The sequence below is a fragment of the Tympanuchus pallidicinctus genome, unplaced genomic scaffold, assembly GCF_026119805.1.
Source record: "Tympanuchus pallidicinctus isolate F22 unplaced genomic scaffold, pur_lepc_1.0 scaffold2, whole genome shotgun sequence".
Lineage (NCBI taxonomy): Eukaryota > Metazoa > Chordata > Aves > Galliformes > Phasianidae > Tympanuchus > Tympanuchus pallidicinctus.
Window position 1 is genome coordinate 46,524,141 of NW_026294721.1, and position 20,084 is coordinate 46,544,224.

The 20,084-nt window shown below is 35.9% G+C and overlaps 1 long non-coding RNA gene across 4 annotated transcripts; it reads left to right on the forward strand.

Annotated features, from left to right (window-relative positions):
* The first annotated feature begins 307 nt into the window (after positions 1-307).
* Positions 308-15,331, forward strand: LOC128080282 (uncharacterized). 4 transcript variants are annotated; one of them, XR_008206569.1, is made up of 7 exons: positions 308-380; positions 9,740-9,839; positions 10,958-11,061; positions 11,982-12,036; positions 12,540-12,668; positions 13,852-13,930; positions 14,246-15,331. It is a non-coding gene; the product is annotated as an uncharacterized LOC128080282 (long non-coding RNA). The 4 variants fall into 4 exon arrangements; XR_008206570.1 differs by lacking the exon at positions 11,982-12,036; XR_008206567.1 differs by lacking the exons at positions 10,958-11,061; positions 11,982-12,036.
* The last annotated feature ends 4,753 nt before the right edge of the window (positions 15,332-20,084 follow it).

Here is a 20,084-nt window from a genome sequence, read left to right on the forward strand (position 1 = left end):
TTAATAACTTTGAAAGTTGCTCATTCAGGATACAATAAATGGTCATTAGAACTTGTGTAGATGGTGCAATAGAAATTAGAAGATAAATTGAAACAAATGGGATGAACCGAAATACCAGACTTTGAAATAAAGAGATACATAATGGCTAGTAGCCATATGTATGGGAACTGCTTAATCATGGCCTGAACCTCTGATTGATCACCTGAGGCAAGCAATGAGTCAGCCATGGGAACAGAAGTGGAGGCAATTCACCTGTGCTGACAGAAGGGGTGGAGCCTGGCTCCACCTCTCCTAGACCCATTTAAGAGCTGACTACCAGGAGGAAAGGATCTCTTCTGGAGATCCCTGCTCTGGAGTTTTGCAGCAAGCCCAGGTCACAGGTAAGCTTTCTATCTATTCTCTTTTTGTTATTATAATCTGCTTTGCCAAACTCTCTTGTTTGTTTCATAATTATAGCATCTTTGTATTCATTGACTATGTACCATATATCTTAGATGTCTTGTTCCCTGGAGTTAACAATGAATTGCAAAGTCTCTGTCTGCTTTGGGTTGAGTTGGTCTCCCACCTACAAAAACATCCTTTAGAAGTTCTCTCTTTAAATCTTTGCATCCCTTATCCCAAATTATTATTTCTGGTATTGGAGTCTCAATGTCAACTGTTGCTAAGTGTCATAAAATAAATCACATAAAGATAAAGCATGCTCAGTCTCTATAAATGTCATAGAAGTCAGTGCTGTATAGGCTGGGAGCCTTCTGATTTGGAATGGAAACAGAATCCCTGAGCTTCCTAAAAGGAAATATTGCATGTAGACCCACCCACTGAATGACTTCACTGAAATATTAAGGTAATATTATCAGAAACATTTATCTATAATTTTTGCAAAGTTCATTGGTACTAGTGGGTTTCCAACTCTAAATATGTTTTATATTTGTTTAAAATTTAAAATAATTGGGACTGGTATTAATTGTGCCAGTGCAGCAATGAGTCAGAGTTGTTTTACTGCCTTAGTGAACTTTTGAAGAAACTTAATTGTCTGGTTGAGTTACTATATGTTCTATAAAAATGCAGCAGGAGAATTAATCAAATCATTTTCTTATTAACAATGGAGAAAACTTGGAGCTCTCAAAGTTATTAATTTATAATGTTAAGAGATGTACTGTTGGCTAGCAAGTGCCTTAGGATAAGAACCAGATCATTTCATGAAACTAGTACATTATTATAAAACAGATTTAAAAGTACTTCTTTTTTTCCTCAAAAATTTTGGGAAATTTTGGTACTTATTTTTAAAGGAGGCTGTGGAAGCACATGAGAGAAGAATATTCAACAAAATTTCTTAGAGGACAGTGTGGTTGTATATGGATTCTAGAATGACTTGGAAAGGGTGTACCCTCTTATATCTCAAAAGTAACAATTATGGATTTTGGGAGTGTGAAAGTAAAAAGGACTGTACAAAGTAGCGGCCTTGGGCCTTCTCTTTAAATATCTCATATTTATGCTTTTTGAAATGGAATACAAGTCTGGGCAGGCTACCAGCCTAACACAGTATCGCACTTATGCTCTGAATGGTCTTTGGGTGTTACTGAATTGGAAGAACTCGTGGCTTACTTTCAAGCAAGGCTGAAAAAGTAGTTTAGATTAGTAAGTAAGTGAAAATTTTGGATTCACAGCAATGCTGGTTGACCTGTTTTCCAGATCTTCCTTCCCTGTAGTGACTTCCCTACTTCTAAGGCTCTTGGAGCAATCAGATCAACACTGAGCTCTCAGTTGTACCTCTTCTGCGGAGACAGGTCCCTGTTTCAGCGCACAGTCATGATCTGTCTTTAGAAGAGCACAAGATCTCTAGAGGCAGAGGAGGATATTTAGCACAGAATCAATTGATTAGAAAGCTCACAGATGAAGTTCTGGAATCAAACTCGTGCATGGCAGTAAGAAAACAGACTCTGCACAACAGGTTGCAGGTGAATTAGATTTTTTTCCTGTTAAAACAGAGTCTTTGTGCACCTGGGCAGAGAGGAGTTGTGAAGGGCCAGATGAAGACAGAGACCTAAAGTTCTGATACGTGATTCCAGTATGATTTTGAATTTTATCCAGTTTCTATCAAACAGATATACCTTCCAAAGGTTGGGTGAGTGTTCTTCTCAGCATGGAATGGCCATCACAGCCTGTTTTGCCTTCTTAGTTTAGATAAATAGGCATCTAAACTAATGCAAAACTCCAGGGAGAGGAGTATGTACTATCAATGCTTATACTCGCTTTTTACACAATATTATCAGTGAACAGGAAATACACCACATTTTTAATCAAACAAGTTGAGATTTTGTCTTCTTCATAGTCAACAGCATCTCTCTGTGGAAATTTTAGGGGAGTTCTTGAAGGGCAGTGATCAGTATACGTGCTTTAAACCGTCAAACTGGATTTCACCTGCTATCAAGAAGTAATGAAAACTTCATAACATTGAACATTAAAGAAAAATACTACATGCAGCTGTGTAATATTTTATTTTCAGTCTTGAATGTCAACTAGTTACAATGATTTGCCTTAAGGTTCAAATATATTTGTTTAACTTCTTTTTTATGGCATGGTATTCTTCTTTTTTTCCTACTCTTGATAAAAATAAAAAACCCTTTGAAAAGCAATTCAGGTATTTTTATGCCCTCCACTGAAAGTATGATAATTGCACTGCATGAGCACTATATCCATTGAAACTTACATTAGGCGTGTTTAAAAAATTTCCTGTTTTGAACAGTTTTTCAAAAATAATATAATAGTTGAATTAGCTTAAAAGAGAGTATGGTTAAGTTCTAAAAGGTGCATGTTTCTCCATTTTAGAGTAGAATTCATACAAAAGAAGGCTTGTGAGGAGGCAATTTGAAAATGAACAGCTTTTCTTCTGTCATTTACAAAAATGAAGGGAATAAAGATGGAACAAGTTGTTGTAAAATGTCAATTTTCAAAGGAATAATGACTGGAAGTTGTTCTGAGTACGTAGCATACCTTGAATAGAAAATTCTTGCATTTAGAGATTCTATCGAAGAGTTGATAGCTTCAGGTTTTATATGCTCTATCCATTACTTACAACATTGTTTATAATTTTTGACACACCTGGCTTCAAAGAACTGGTTAAGCATTCAAGAAATGTGTACTGATTTTTGTAAATAACATTTAAAAAGTCTTAGGAAAAGCTAGAGCAGCTGCAAAGAAATAATGATAAACAGTCTGACTTGTTAAATTCTAACTCTTCACCAGCAGAGGTTATTTCTATGTACACACTTACTGCTCTAGCTGCTGAATCAGCCCTTCTACAAAACAGGCAGGAGTAATAATGCCCTGGAAGTTAGACCAACTTCTGAGATGAAAACATTGGCTTTGCAGACTGAGGATTCTGGATCCCTGAAGGTGTTCAAAAAATGTTTAGACATTGTGTTGAGGGATATGGTTTAGTGGGAAATATTGGTGATAAGTGGACAGCTGGACTGGATGATCTTAGAGGTCCTTTCCAACCTCAGTGATTCTATGATTCTCTCAGTCAATACAGTTTGTCAGGAATTGCTAGGAATTCACAGAAATCTCCTTGAGATTGCCTGATGAAAGAAAAAGAGTAATAACCTTTGTCCACTGCAGTAACTTTTCCAAATAGCTATCTAAGCAAAGTATTAGCATTTTCCAGAATGCACCTCAGTGCAAGAGCAGAGCTGGATCCTCCCTGGGAGCATGGCAGGAACAGGTATTGCAGCTGCTCTGGGGCCACCTGGATGCTATGCTCACGTGTCTTGAAGTGGAAGAAAACTATTCCTCTGAATTGCAAATGAGGGGGTGCAAGGACATATCTGCCACTTGGGTGTGTGAGATGGTGGCAGATGAGAGCAATGCGAATTCCTGAGTATAGTAAATGGGTAAATGAATAAATACTTGTAGTTTCTCATACTTGGAGCACTTGTTAGTTCCCTAACTTTTGTTTCTGGCTCATATCCACGCTATACCACTGTTAGTTAACTTGTCTGTCTCTGAGTCTTTTTCCCAGAACACTTATTTAAAGGCTAATAGCTACACAGGATTCTTTTCTATTTGACATCCACTGTAACATCAGTCAATTAAAAAAATTCAGATAATGGGTCCTTTATCTCCTGTTCAGAATTCCCTTGCCATTCACCTTTGTGGAACCATTTATCCTGTGTCTCTGGTATTGTTTCCCTCTTATCCAATCTTGGCCATTTCCTGCTCTATAATCTTGTTTGGTTGTGACTCTTGGGGGACCTGCCTTTCATTTTTATTGCCCCACCTACTGGAACATTTCTTTTGCTCAGTATTTTATTTTAAAACTTTCCAATTTTCTATAGTCTGACTTACTTCCTCTCTGCCTATGGAATTTTGTGAAAGCAAGGAAGAGAAATGCTTAAAATAAATTGCAGTGTATTTCTACTGATACTTGTGAACTTCGGTCTTTATAGCAATCAGATTTGAGCTCCAAAAACTTTCACATGAAAACGTGTGGAAAAGGTAATTTACTCATCTTTTCATCATGGAAATACCATGTCATTGTGCATTATTAAGTGGGTTTTACTTCAAAGTTGCATGTTGTGCAAAAGAATGAGTTGTTAGCGATGACATTTAAGAAAAGGATTACTGTAACTTATTTTAAAAGGTAATCTTATTTCTCTTACTCATTATGACTCACTGGTTATGACATTTGAGTTAGAAGCATACCATGTAGAGATAACTTCTCCGGGTGTTACTTGTAATCAGTGTCTGACAAATAGTGAGTAGCAGGAAATCAAGACAACAAAGGTTGTCTGTTACGCTGCGTTTGAGGGCACAGGAGAATGTTTTTAATCTTTGACCTTCCAGTAAAGAATTTTGAAATAAGCAATTGAATAAATATTTTACTGGAACAAGCAAATCTAATTAAAGAAATATCACTTGATTTCCCATTAGTAAATAAATGTTCATTTTTAAATCTATACAGAAATTATAGATTGGTGTAGACTCTCAGCAGCAAAAAATGAGACTTAAAATGTCATGGAAAATTATCAGTGTCTAAAAGAGGAAATGGGACTATTTTTTAATACTAAAATTCTAAAAGATATGGAGGAGGAAAGGAGTAGGTAGGAAACCATTGGTTAGAGGTATTTATTACCATCAGCAAATTAGAATATAACAGAAACAAAAGTATCTATTTGTGAAGAAAAAAGGCAGTCAAATCAACTCAGTAACCTACCAGTATTATACTAAACTCGTTGTAGAATGTAGATATTACAATTTTTTTTTTTTCCATTTTGGTATAATACTGTCTTGTGACTGGGCTTATAAAAACTTGAATACTTTACATGCTGTCAGAATGTGAGGAGTAAAGCTAATGAAATTAATTTTTTAAAGCCCCATTTATGTGTATTCTGCTTGGAATGTGCATTTCATTTTGATTTGGGTTTTCCTTTTTGAAGACTTTCCTATAAAGATTAGCTAAAGCATAGAGGGAGAGTACGTTCCATCTGTATGTGCCTGTAACATCCACCTGAGGTGAAGTCCTGTTTAACATCCGTTTCCATTGAACTGTGGAAGGAACGTGGTACTTTTTTTAGATTCAGTTGTCTAAAAAGTACTGATGATAATACAGTGTTTATCATCCTTTAATCTTTCAATTCAAGAAGAAACAGAAATTGAAGTTTTTTTTCTGTGAAATGTTTCTTCTAGTTAGCTAATAAGATGCTATCTGCCCATTATTGTAACACTGTTTTCTGGAGCCTCTTTTCATACAGATAGTACTTTGCTGTACTTAAGCTAGTTAATTAACAAAACATTTTAACTAGAGCTGTTGACCCATTTACAAGATATTCATTATGCTATTTAACATAAGATAGGGACGATATTTACCTTTCATTAAGGAAACACCTTTCTTTCTTTTTTTTCAAATGTTTTCAAATGTACAGACTGGAGGAGTTCCACATATTTGCCAAGAAAGTAGTATAATCTTTTGAAGGGTTGCTTCAAAAAACCTGAAATAGGGTTACACAATATGAAGTTGTCGCTACAGTTGTAGATATTTGTAGAGATACATACAGGTCTAACTATTGGCTTGTCCTAAGCCAGTTTATATGTCATCGTACTCGTACTCTGCTCCATTCCAGACAATGTATGACTTCTATATTTGGAGAACAGAGAACAATCTACTAACATAACTGAATGGCTTTGCTGGGGAAAGCGGTGATCCAGCAGAAATATTTCTGAGCCTACCTGATAACCCCAAGAACCTGACTCGACACGATCAGTGATGTCATATTCTGCCTGTTATCTACTTTTTTTGCCCAGATTAGTTCTCTATAATGAAGGATCGATAGTATTATTTTCTTTTGGCCAGTTACAAACAGCTGACTGGGAGACAAAATGGCCTGATGGTAACATAAAGGCTAAGGACACAAGGAGTAGTTGCAATAACTTTGCAGATTTTCAGCAGATTGTAGAGCTGCATTAAAATAGTCTAAAGAAACATCATATAGTAATATAGTATACTATATATATAATATAGTAAACGATATACTATACTATATAGTTAGTATATACTCATAGTTAGTATATAGTTAGTATATACTATATAGTAAACTATATACTATACTATATAAACTAATACTATATATATAATATAGTAAACAAACTTAACAGGATCACCTAAGCTTGAGGTACAGGATTACTGAACAGCATGCTATGCTAACATTCATAGCAGTACAGTGGATGTGGATAACAAAGCACAAATATGTCATATAACAGTAAGGAAATAACATGGATTTTAGTGATTTTGTTTTAATCTTCAAGTACTTTACAGCAGGAATTTATTCCTAAAGAAACAAAGATGTTTACAGACAGCTAACAAACTATGTACTAACTTATTAACTGTATTTTCTACAAATATAATTCCACAAAAGTTATCAATACTGAGTGACATGTGGAAAAGCCTTCTCAGAGGATTAAGTTTAAAAAATGAATCATGTCATTTCCCAAAGACAAATCAAGAGGTGCTGGCCATATGGTGGAAAATGTAGGCAATCTCGCTGGATGTATTACGTTTGTTTAAAGACACAAATGGAAAATAAACGCAAAGTTTGACATTTTCATGTATCACAAGTGAAAACGCATAATACTGTACTTGTACAAAGAAACAGCAGGGTGTGATACTTAGGACAGAAGCTATGGAGAACATTCTCTTACTACTTGTATGCCTTAATGCGTATCAATGGAGCTGCATCACATAATTCAATAGATTATCTCTTCTCTCCCCTTCCCTGTGTGCATACAAAGTTTGCTTAAGGTTCACTGATGTATTTAGCACCTGAACATAACATGCTAGAATAAGGATTCAAGAAAAATGCCTTAATGATGTGTCTGTGCATATTACTTAAGTAACAAAGCTATGAAATAATGAAATATTTTTTGTTCCACTGTTTGTACTGTTCTTCACATTCTGATGAAAAGTTTCAGTATGCTACACGTGCTGTCTTTCAAAGCAAACAAAACACCAATTAAAAATATAAAAGTGGAACACCGACAAATTCATATTCCATGGCAGCATTGTAGCTATTAAAATTGCTTCTTTGTTATTCAGTAGAAAAGTCATTCTGACATTAGTAATTTTTTAGCACTTGTTTTTAGGAACTTGTTCATTTACTCTTGTTCTTCAAGCGTCATTGTGATGTGTTTCCCTTTCTGTAAGAGGTATAATCAGGTATTGAAAACCTGCATCAGTTTCTTCCATATTAAAAAAAAAAAAAGCATTGAAATTCATATGCACAAATCTGAAATAACTTCAATTTACATTTTTTATTCATAATTGTTCAGAACACATGTAAACTGAAGATATACTGGAGAGGGATGCGTAATATGATGGATCATAACGTCTCAGTCAAGCATATAAAAGTATACTATTCTGTTACATGACAACTTAATTTGTACTTTATATGTTTCCAGCTCCAACTTACAAAGCCTCCTCTAGCAATTTTTTGGAAAATCTGTTCATGTTGTGGTTTACTCGTTTTGAATATCATTCCGGCATGAAGCATTCTCTCCAAGAAGTAAAACTTGTTTTAGCTGCTCATAAAATTTTCCCCAGAAGTGTTTATAAAAGCTAGTAAAAAAGAAAGTGCTCATTATTTTTGATAAGCAGTGAAGGACTGGAAATACATATTTCAACCACAGAGCTAAAGATATCTAAAAGTGGAGAAGTACACGTATGCATTTTAAAATTGACAGGCATGTCTTAAAAAAGGTAAATTTTCATGAACAAATCATTTCAGAGTTCAGAACTTCAACTTTCTTTTTGCTGTAGCTAAACGGAGGGAAATTGCACCAAGCCTCAGCAAATGTCAAAATCAGTTTTAAAATATTGGGATTTAAAGGAGGTATAATACCAATAAGTCTAAAACTATTAGGGCCTCCTAGTGAGAATATACAGGACTGGTTTATGTAGTTTTTGACAGAGAACTTAAATTAGCCCTGCAACATGGATGGTGTAACTTTTCCTGCTGTCTGGGAAAGAAATGCTGTCAAGCTCTAAGTTGTGGTGATGGCACTTAGTTTGTATGAGTCTAATAAAAGGGCAGAGTGTATGCATGTTTCTCCGATTTTAGATTTTTTTTCTCTTGGTCAGAACTTTGAAGTCTTTTTAAAGCTTTGTTCTCTTCCTCTTTGCCAGGCTAATAAAAAGAATTATTATTACTACCACATTTGTGTCTCTTGGATTTTATTTTGGCTAATGCAAGCATTTTTACAACATGATCTTGGACAAAGGAGCAATTAGAATTAAGGAGCCTTATCCAACAATTACAGCACTTACTGCAATTATAACAGTAACTTAGTAAGTTGATGACTTACTGAGTTACCCAAATGATACATTTTTATTTTGCTTTTAAAGTTAGCAAAAGCTTAATGCTTGGGTTTTGTAATGAGCCTGTGGTAAGCAGATTTGTAGTCTGAAGCCTCCGTCTGCCACACTGTTAGGCATCAAAGGAGCCCTGTCCTACCAAGCTTTCTATTTTCACAACAGGATATCTGGTTTCTTTTATGAGGATACAGCTATGTTAATTTGGTTTAGTGGTTTGTTGGAGGTAAGCATGCTCTTCACAGCACAAACACCAAAATCCCCTTAAAGCAGTTCCTTGTTAATAGCTGGGGTCTGATTGGCAGTTTTGCATTGTAAAGTGTGATTTGGTTGGATAAATATGTTTAGTCTAGTAAGCACTTTAGTGATTGAGTGTCTGTTAATGGATAAAGGTGGATTATGGCGAAACCTCTACAGGCTGTCATTGAGCACTTAGAGTTGTGAGATGTCATGGGGGAATGGAAAACAAACAGGCACTGTGGAAAAACTCACTAAATATCTTTTAAATATTCAGTGTTATTTCAGTATTTAGGTTTAAAATCATATTCATTTGAGAAGAACAAAGCAGAGCAGAGCAGACTATGCAGCTTGTAGCCTTCTTATTTGGCCTTCAAACAGGCATAATTGCTATGTGCATCTGGGAATATTCAGAGAACTTCACAATCTTTCTTGGCAGATATAGCCAAACAGCCACCAGATACCTGGAGGGTAAATGCAGAATAGCACTAACTCTTCTTAAGAATCTACTGTAAATCCTTTAATTCAGAATGAAATCAAATGTAATTTTTTGTGTTTCCTTAACGCCTCAGGGAAGGGTTTTATAAATCAGGTTGCTTACTCATTGTGCAAGTCTACATTCTACCTTTTTTTATTAAGGTCTTCTCCAAAGCAAAGTTTTCTGCAAGAGCCATCCTTTCTCCATCTTCTCACCCCAAGCACAGAGATGATGATCTTTCTTCTCTTACTTTTAAGAAAGGTAATGTGATCCTCTATATAAACCACCAACGAACGTCACTCTTTTTCCCCTACTTAGGTGTACACATCTTTTTTATGAGGTGGTAAATATCAGCTTACTTTGGGACTTGGAATGGCCTTGAGGCCAAGTGGCAGATATTCAGGCACATGTAGAAGTCTCCACATTTCGTGAGCTTTAAAACTAGTGTGTCCTTACTCGTAGTCATTTTATAGTGATTTGCTAGTTTTTTTTTTTATCATCTTACAGAAGTGTGGTGTATGTTAGCAGGTGAAGTGGATGCTCAGAGTATTTTGGTGTACACCTGAAATGCTTAGACAAATAGAGCTGCTGTGTAAGTCTTATTAAGGTCTTTAAAAGTTAAAATCTGTTCTGGTCTCTGATGATTTGTGTGTGTGTGTGTCTGTGTGTGTGTGTGTGTGTGTGTTGTTGTTGTTGTTTCTTGTTTTTCTTTTTTTCTTTTTTTCTTTTTTTCTTTTTTTCTTTTTTTCTTTTTTTCTTTTTTTCTTTTTTTCTTTTTTTCTTTTTTTCTTTTTTTCTTTTTTTCTTTTTTTTTTTATCTTTTGGGTTTGGTGGGTTTTTTTGGAAGGAGGAGGGAGAAGGAGGTTTGTTTACAAGGAAAACCCTGGAACTCTCCTTTGTGTTCTCTTTTATTCCTTCCTTTTCAAAGACATATGAGGCTGATCCAGGCCTTACAGGTGATACTGTCACACATCAGTATTAGTTCAAGCACACAAAACCCACAAAAAACTCTAGTGACAATTTTAGAGTGGAAAACTTCCTCCTGCTTAGTTTTCGGAAAATTCTGATAACTTCACTATAAGCCTACAGGTTTCACAGACACTTTTTTCATATGATTACAACTACCTGCATAGGAGGATTACTTTCTGGTCGAATCAGGAGGAAATAGAGAGTGGCAGCTTCAATTTTAATTGTGGTCTTTACAGCTAGGAACTCCGGAGGAGGACATATTAGGTCTGAAATGTCTTTAATGGTCTTGCCAGGATCTTACAATAGAGTTGGACTCTATTATAGTATACTATACACTAAATAAGCTAGATAGTCTTAAAACCTATATCCAGCCAGGCAGTATCTTGGAGACAAAATTTTTTTTTTTTTAGGATACATGCGATGATTCCCATCTTGCAGTAACTGAACTCAGAGAAAAAGATTTGTAGGCTTAATCTTTCTCTGTGCTTCTTAACACAGCTCTTCTTATTTGAATGTAAGAATAATTTGGCATTGTAATCATTATTAGTTTCATCTGACATATTTGCTTGTAATCACAAAAATCTTGGTCATAGATGTCAGTTATTGTTGATCATAAGATACAAAAAGGGAGGGAAGTTTTTAGAAATACATAAGGATTTTATTTCTTAGATATACCTGTTTTGATTTAGAGACTGCTTAGAGCCCATTATAGAAAAATATGTACTTCTTAGTATGCTAGACCACTGGAAGATGAAAAAGAAATACAACTGAGGAAATTAGGCAGATAAATTTATTTAATTTTCTGGGCCCTTAAAAAGTTAGTGCTTCTTCATATGGAAAGCCAACTTTTTTCATAGAAAGAAAAATAACAATGCAGGGCTCATTAAAGATCCAAGCTGTGAAATACAGGCCCTTGTTCTAAAATGTGCTGCCAAGACTGAAACTATACTTTTAGAGGATCTTTTTTTTTTTTTGCTGATTTTACAAGTAAATTAGGAGCTAAAATGAAAATGTGGTAGTTATTTAGAGAAAGGCTAACATTTGAAAATAGTTTGAGAAAGCAGCTGATTGAGTGAGTACAAAAAGAGAATGCTGGTATGTTTGGGGAATCTGTGAAAGCTTAAGTAATGGAGCAAGATTTGAGGTGGATGAGGAGAAGGAAGCTGAGGGAAGAACCAAAAGTATCAAAGCCCTATTTGATGGTAAGACAGGAATAATTATGAAGACAGGAAAATTTTGAGACAAGACTAAACAGCTGGCTTGCAGAACATTAGGGGCTGAAAGGAACAGAACAGAAAAACATGGAGTAAGAAAGGAAGGACACTGGGGGAATTAGAGGTAAATAATATAATATTGAAATGATGACAACTTTGGGATGTGAAAACTGCAGGCAGGCAAGGCAAGAATGAGTTAGAAGATATGAGTTATTTACAGGAAAGAAGAAAGATACAAAAGGTGGAGAAAGAAAGCCATCTGAAGGGGAAAAAATGTAAGTAAAAGATGCAGTGAGACAGCAGGAAGAGATGCTGAGTAAATGTGTCGTTTGAGAGAAAGAAAGCATTGATTCTACATTACGTTTTCTGGTTGCTTGTAATGAAGTTCAGACATATATGGTGAATATAAAATCTGGGAACGTTAATTCTGTGCTATGAACAACTAATGTGCTTTATAAAAAGAGATAAAAATGAGAATACTGGTGATACTGTAAATGGTTTGTGATAGATGCATTAGTACAGTGAGAAATACGCGTGATCCATGAACATGGGAACTTTTGGGTTACCATCTTAAAATCGTGCCAGTGACTTTAAGACTAAGTGGAAGTGGGTTTTCAGGAATGACAAATAGTTTCAAGATATCTTAGCCCTCTATTTCTGTTTCTAATGCTTGCAATCTTTCTGTTGCTTTTTTCTTTCTTTTTTTTTTTTTTTTTCTTTTTTTAAGATATGGCTTTGAAAGCTAAAAGTTCTTTTCCTTCCTAATTTGCCATGTAAGGACTTTGCATTAAAAAACAGGATGAAGAAATGGACTTGCTCAAAAGGGGAAACAGTAAAAATTACACATGGCGAAGTGCTCTAGGTGCATGAACTAATCAAGCAAGAGAAAACAGGCATTAAAGAGCAGGTAAGGAAGTCCTTTTAAGTGCTGTAATTTGAAGTAGTCTCCTTCTGTATGGGAGGTAAACTTCTAAGTATAAATACTTGCTTAGTATTAAATATATGAATACGTATATGCATACAGTGCAAACATAAATACTAGTTGGGTTTCTTAGGGGAGGGGGTTTTTGGTTTTACTCTACAGCCTTGGTTATAGCTTTCACATCTTGCTTCAATGGTATTCAATTTTTCTGCTTTGGTTAGTGTTAACCACAATACTGTGCTTCTACTCCAGAACTAAAATATGTGCAGCTTTTGTAGCTCTACTTCACAAATACCCAGCAGGCATCCAAACACTTTCGAGCAATAAATAAGACCCCACAAACAAAAGCAAATTAAACCTTCCACTTCTATTCATAAAAATATATAAGCAGCCTTCATTATCCAATCAGAAGCCTGTCTGTGGCACATGAAATAACTTGGTGGTCTAAGTCCAACTCCAACTGGACAGCTGTTTGGACCATAAAACTCCACCATAATTGGCTTTAACCGACATCCTTGTCAGCAAAATAGCCAAGCTTTGCAGGGGCACAGAGACTGAACAGCTTTTCTCATAGCCTAGAGGTGGTTCTTCTAGATTAGGCATGTGGGTGGCCTGCTGATAGTGGGAGAACTACTGAAAAAAAAATAAGTTACACTGATTTTTCTTATACCTTTTGTGCGTGCGTGTGTGTGTGTGTGTGTGATCAGAACAGAGTTCTACTCTGAGCTTTTCCTAAATATTAACTTAAATGTGTAGAATGTATATTGAGATTGAAAGATGTTTTGGTTACTGTGAAATAAATTGTCTTTTGGAAGTCAATAGCAAAATAGCTTTTGGTTTCAAAGAGGCCAGAATTTTACTCAGTGTTTAAATAAACACTTTTATTTAATTAAAAAAATATATCTATAAACAAGTGGAGATTCTGAATCAAACTTTTGAATATGAGTGGGAAGGACAGTTCCACCATTGCCACTTGGCTAAATCCAGATCCACAGATTTATCCTATACTATATAAATAAGTTGTGGGATTGTAGTAATCTTCTTGTCTAAAACTTAAATGAATGATAATGTAGCCCAAAAAAAAAAAAAAAAAAAGGTAAAAAATATAGTCTTGAAATAGAAACAAATGGAGAAAAATGTGTCTCACACAGACTGAGAAATTTTTCAGGAACATCACACCTAGAGCAAGCCTTGAATAGATTGAAAGACCCTGGTCTCCTCTTACTGCCAGGATTATCACTCAGTAAGTACTGTAGAATTATAAAGTTACAGAAAGTACCTTTATGTATTTGAGATTGCTTCACCTGCTGTGAAATAAGAAGCATGAAGCATGCATGCACCAAACTCCCAGATTCTCTGTACTGTGTGGGAAACCTTGGCACCAAACATACCATGCAACCAGTCTGAAGCTGAAGATTTGCTCTCTGCACCAGTGCAAATGCCTGTGCAGGGTGCAGCACAGGGGATATCTCGGCCTGTAATATGGAATTGTTTGAGTGCTGCAAGATAAATGTTACTCTAGTCTTCATTCTTGAAATTGTGCCTACTTTTTTCTTTCCCAGTGATTGCTTCTTAAAGAGGCGCTGCCTTTTGTGTGCTGTCTCTTGTATGAGATCTTGACAAGCAGGAAAGGAAACTTAGGATCTCACAGTATGATGTGGAAGAAAAGAAATGTGATTGTTTTTTCTATTTAAAAAAAAAAGCAATGAAAGCACTGTTAAGTCAGATGGGCACATGCTTTGTGTAGCTCCCTATCTGAAGAGTACCGTATAAAAACAAAGCTTGGTGAAGAGGAAGCAGCTGCAGGAGTGATATAGAGCCCTTTCTTATAAACAAAGAGCACCACCAAATCTGTTGGAGCATGAATATTAGATTTGCTGACTTTTGCTGACATCACTGGGGGAGATAAACATATTACAAGGAGAGGAACAGCTTGTTGCTTGAGAGGTTGCCAGATGAGATAAGCGAATGGCGAAATGGCAAATGAAGACAGGGTGCCCATCCTGACTGGCTGAGCATAGCTGAGAGTTGCAACTCGGTGAAGTGCTGTAGTGAACGTAACTGCTCTGGAACAAGTGGATAAAAATGAACTATGAAGCTCTTTTTTCCTAATAACGAAGAGCTAACAGCTGCTTCCATCTGGGAACTGTGTGAAAGTGCCTTACAGCTGTACAATAATAAACAGCTAAAAACTCCGCAGAGCCTACTGCTCCATTTACATTCTTTCCCAATCTTTTGCCTCATTAAACTGTAATCTTCCTCCTAATTATATTTCATCAATCTATTGTTTATGGAACTCTAGATCAAATGGCAAACATATTGAAACAAAAATAAACTTATAATTAGTTGTCTTCTCCTCACCCCTCCTCCCTGTGTATTAGCAAGTGCATCATTATCAGGCCCCAGGGGTTTGGTGAGGCAATCAGTTTACATGGTGCACTTTTGGCAGCAAAGAATAAAAAAAACATTTGTAGCTGCATAATATGATTTACCAGCTCTAGGGCTCCAGGGTCTACACTTCCATAAATATATGTGACAAATTATCAATAAATCATTCTCTGGTCTACCATATTGCATAATGTTTATTGAAACCCAGTTCTAATAAATATAAAAGTCACCTTTTTTATCCAAAGCATAAGAAACAAAGATGACAGTGATTACAAACAGAAATGAAAAATGAGAAATAAGTCCCTTCACAAGCAACAAACCCTTTTTCTCTAGCATCGTTACAGCCTCAGTGTTGTTGGCCTCTAAAATCTGTCTTGAAAACAGATATGACCTTCAAGCTGTGATTCTGTTCTTTGATTATGACAGATATTGTTCTTCTGATTTTGTTTGTTATTCGTGTAGTTCCCATGTCTGATTCTTGATCTCTCTGAAGAAATCAGCCCAGTACTTTTTCAGCACACCAATCAGAACTACGTTAGAAATGGTAAAATTCTTCCAAACTTGTCCAATCATAGATCAGCCAAGCTCACTGAAACTGGTGGTTTTGTTCATTGCAAGAAATTGTTTGAAAAGGAAACAAAGGGAAAACCAGAATATTTGCATGTTATTTAATATTTACATTTTTTGCCTCTGTACACCGAGAACTACAACTCTAACACAGTTATGCTACAGTTTTCCTTTTTTTTTCCAGTCCACTTGGTAACCACATAAATTGGACCAAATATTGCTATGGCATTCACCCTTACTAAATATTATTTTACGAAAATGAGTAAATAAAAAAAAAAGTTTGGGCTTGACTACATTTTCCCACCACCATCAAAAATTATTTTTTCAGATGCATATGCGTTTCTAGCAGCAAGTTGGATGTGTTTCACCTGTTAGAGATGCTAATTAAAACATGGGATTATTCTATCCCACTATTTTCTTGGAGGTCAGCATTTGGAAGTCACTAGACTTCTGTAACACTTGAAAAAATCAACTTACATATTAACTGAACTTCCCTAGTCTTTTGTATTCTGTAAGTCAAACATCAGATACCCAGAATAGACCTAGCTAGCAACTACTCTTCAGAAAGCTTAACTTCTCCACTAGTCTTCCAATCAGTCTTTTTCCCTAGGACTCATAGCTATCTTTGTATCATGAGAAAGACCTCGGCTAAAACACTTCATTCATCTTTCTTAAATTTCTGCAAGGTGAATCCTGCTCTGTAGGACATATAATCTATAAGTTCACTGGTTTGTTTTTCTGACACAAATAAATTCCATCCAATTCAGATGCCTTCTGAAGGCAGAACAAGATTTTCTCTCATCACTTCCATGGAAATGTTGTTTGTTGAGAACTGTAGGACTGAAACCAACATCTTCCCTTCCAGATTAGGGAAAATTTACTTTTCAGGCTTTCTCTCAACACAGAATTTTTATTTGTTCCTTCCATTATTTGTTCTGAGGGCAGTACAGGCATTAGTGTGGCTGTGTTTGTAGGGTATGACCAAGTCCTTTCAAAGTTTTGGAGGAATTCCCTATAGGTTTAAGACTCTAATTCCTTGACCAACTATAATAATCCTCCTGAAATCATTTTCACTGTTCCTGTGTAGAGGTGTTAGCACATCAGAACCTAATAGAATGTGAAAGAAGGAATGATTCTGGCACTCCCAAAGCATTAAAAAAAATAAACTTAGTTGTTTTAGACATTGTTCCTCCACTGGCAGAGTGAGAAGTGCCACGCTGGCAGCTGCAGCAGAGTGCTTGTAGCCAGAGTGGTTGCTCCATCCCTGGCTGCCCGGACAGACTTTCTAAAGCCCTTCTCACCTAAATACATGGGATCCAAGGAATCCAGGCTCACATCTCTTCCTGCAGAAGAGACAGCACATCCTCAAAACTCTGCTCAGAGGAGAAGGGATTCACCCTCTCAGCAGAGCAGAGCAGAGCAGCAGCCCTCATCCACAGGAAGGAAGCAGCTGCAGAACAGCCATGCATTAGAGACCTGGTGCTAGCTCAGCATCTCACATTTGGTGATGAGTGAGGAAGTGGAAGAAACTGAGACCACTGAACTGACAGACTATTTCCATTTATCGAAACAGGATGCAGTGAGAGATCTGAGAAATCTGGACTTTAAAATAAAGTCGGAAAATAAACTGATGTGCATATCCTGACATAAAGAATGACATCTGTGAGAGCGTCTGAGCAATCTGCAGGAGGATATCAGAAGACTAACAGATGATTTTCATAGATTTGGATGCCAGAGCTATTGCTCAACATTCATATATTTCTGATTTCATATGATAAACTCTAATGAGGTCGTAGCCTGGAACTAGGGGGAAAAAGTAGTATAAAGCCTAGATTGATCGTAATTCCAAACAAATCTAGCCAAAAATTAGTATTTCCTCAGGGAAAAGCAGACTTGGCTGATCTGCTGTAACAATTCTGCAATAGCTTGACATAGGTATTCTACATCTGCCTTTCAAGGAAAACTCTGAAAATAATTTTTAAAAGTTGAAAGGAAAAGAAGAGAGACAAAAAGAAACCTATCAAAAAGAAAGAAATCTTGCTGTAAGTGAAGAGATTTCTGCAGGCAATTAAATGATTGCAATAAACAACACTGGCTATTTTCTTTCACAGATATCACTGTTACAATTTCCTGAAACTTTTCTCTTTAGTTATGAGAAAAATTGAGCAATCTGCATTTATGGTTTTCATTGCAAGGATAAAATGTGACCTCATACAAAATTCCCAAATTCTTTAAATGCTGAATTATAAATTGAAGACAGTTCATGCCTAGGAAAAGTCTAGTCTGACTTCAGTATTATTTGAAATTATCAGTCACTTGCAGTATTTCATCATATCCTCTTCTTTTGATTTTTTTTAATAATTGTACCACATGTCGTCTAGAAAGTTTAGAGTTTATTGTAGTAATACACTGTCATCTTTCTCCAGTGATCTAGAAGCTTTTACAGAATTCACCCTATAAAAATCATCCAGTTCATTATAACATTGCGATCTCTTTTTCTAAGCTGTGTGTTATTTTTAACTAGCAATATGTTGACATTCATAGGTATTCATAGCTGTTAACTTCAGAACAAAAAGCAAAGGCAATCAAAAAAATACTTTAGACAACACAAAAAAATTACTCTCATCCTAAAGTCAAAATCCATATAGAGCTTTTTCATAGGAGTTTTCTGTCTTGCTACCTGATTGCTGGCTTATAGCCCATAAAAACATATGATGCTTGATCCTGAAGTTCAGTAATTCAGCAAGGAGTTACATGCAATTATTATATTTCTAACAATTCCTTGTCTTGATTGCACTCTAAAATCTGTTTCTCCTGTCAGAGCTAACAGCAGGGTTTTGTTTATCGTCTAGCTGATCATACTGATATAACACATCTATTTTAATACTGTCTGTATGTGTATTGATATCAAGAGCTAGTCAGCCAAGAAACAATTAGGGACCCTATACTGTAAGCACCCTAGTCCCATTAACCTCAGTGGAAGTCATTTGTGTGTGAATAGGAGAGACTTTGGCCCTGAATTTATCAGACAGCTGGAGTGTATTTTTATCTTATTCCTATGGTGTCAGTAGACATAACATAGCAATCTGTATGGTTTCATATAAATCCAGCTAGAAATGAGCACATTACTCTCTGCACATCATTTTTTTCCCATTTCTTTGGCTATGAAAGTATTTCGCCAAGACAGTGTTAAACTGATATAACCCAAAAAAGGGATTAAAACTAGCAGTGCACCAAGCAGGTCTGTATGCACAAGTAGCTTCAGTTTGTACACCAGTTTTCCCAGATGTGTCACCCAGGACAACAAGACGCTGTAGTGGTGTTTGTCCATCACACACGGACATTGCTAAGAATCCTCATTGAGGGGCAGAGCTATAAGTTAATATCAGAAAGAAATTATGTCTTATTCAATTTGTTCTAGTAAGAATGAAATTAACGAGATAGACCTATCCATGGGACAAGTCTTGTGAAGGCCAGGAGTTATAATGTTGCATAATGAATATTTAATGTGATGTGAATTGCCCTCAGCTGCAGCATATACTGTTGTGTCTGAAGGTAAAGTATAAAGACAGATTTTATACGCCTGACTTTAGCTGCCAACAGGAGATTCTCCTCTTAGTCAGGTTTTGCAGAAGCCCTAAATGTTAAGATGCTGGTGCTAAATGTGAAAGCTGGCAGGAACTGCTGTGAATGATTTCCCTCCTCCTTTGGCTGGCTTGCACTTGGTGAGAAGCTGTGAGAAAGAGACTGGGAACAGTGCTCTTGGTGAAGCACCTGTGGCACACCCTGAGGATAAGGTAGGCAAAGGGAAAGCTTTGTCAGCTTCACATTTTTTTGTTGGATTTTTCTTTTTCTTTTCAGATTAAATCCTCTCTTTACTCATGCAGAATTTTTATTTGCTTCTTGGCTACAGGATAGGACCTAATACATCACTGTCTGCATTTGGTCTCAATAAATGTTAGTGAACATTTTCATCACTTAAGAAGTTCTGTAGGAAATGGGGGAAAAAAAATCCATTGTGATTATCTAGCTAGCTGTCCCCTTGAGAACAGTGACTGTTAGCTTGTCTTATTTACTTCTCTGAAGAAATAGAAGCAAATAGAAAATAGAAGAAGAAATAGAAACAGAAGAAGAAATAAAAAACCCATTAACATTTTGTATGGCTGTCTAGGCAGTTTTAAAGTTTGTTAGAAAACATGTTTTTAATCAAAAGAAAAAAAAAAAACCACACTTCATTCTTTACTTCTTCCTTATATTATGAATTGATCTACCTAAACATTTTTGTTAGATTCATGATATTATGTTTTCCCACCTCACCATAAATTCTACTATGGTTTCTGCATTGAGTACAATCTGTAACAAAACAAAACACTATGTTTGTTTAAAGAATATGAAAAGTTACCTGTAACATTGTTTAAACTGCTGCAGAAAATTGACTTTGTACTG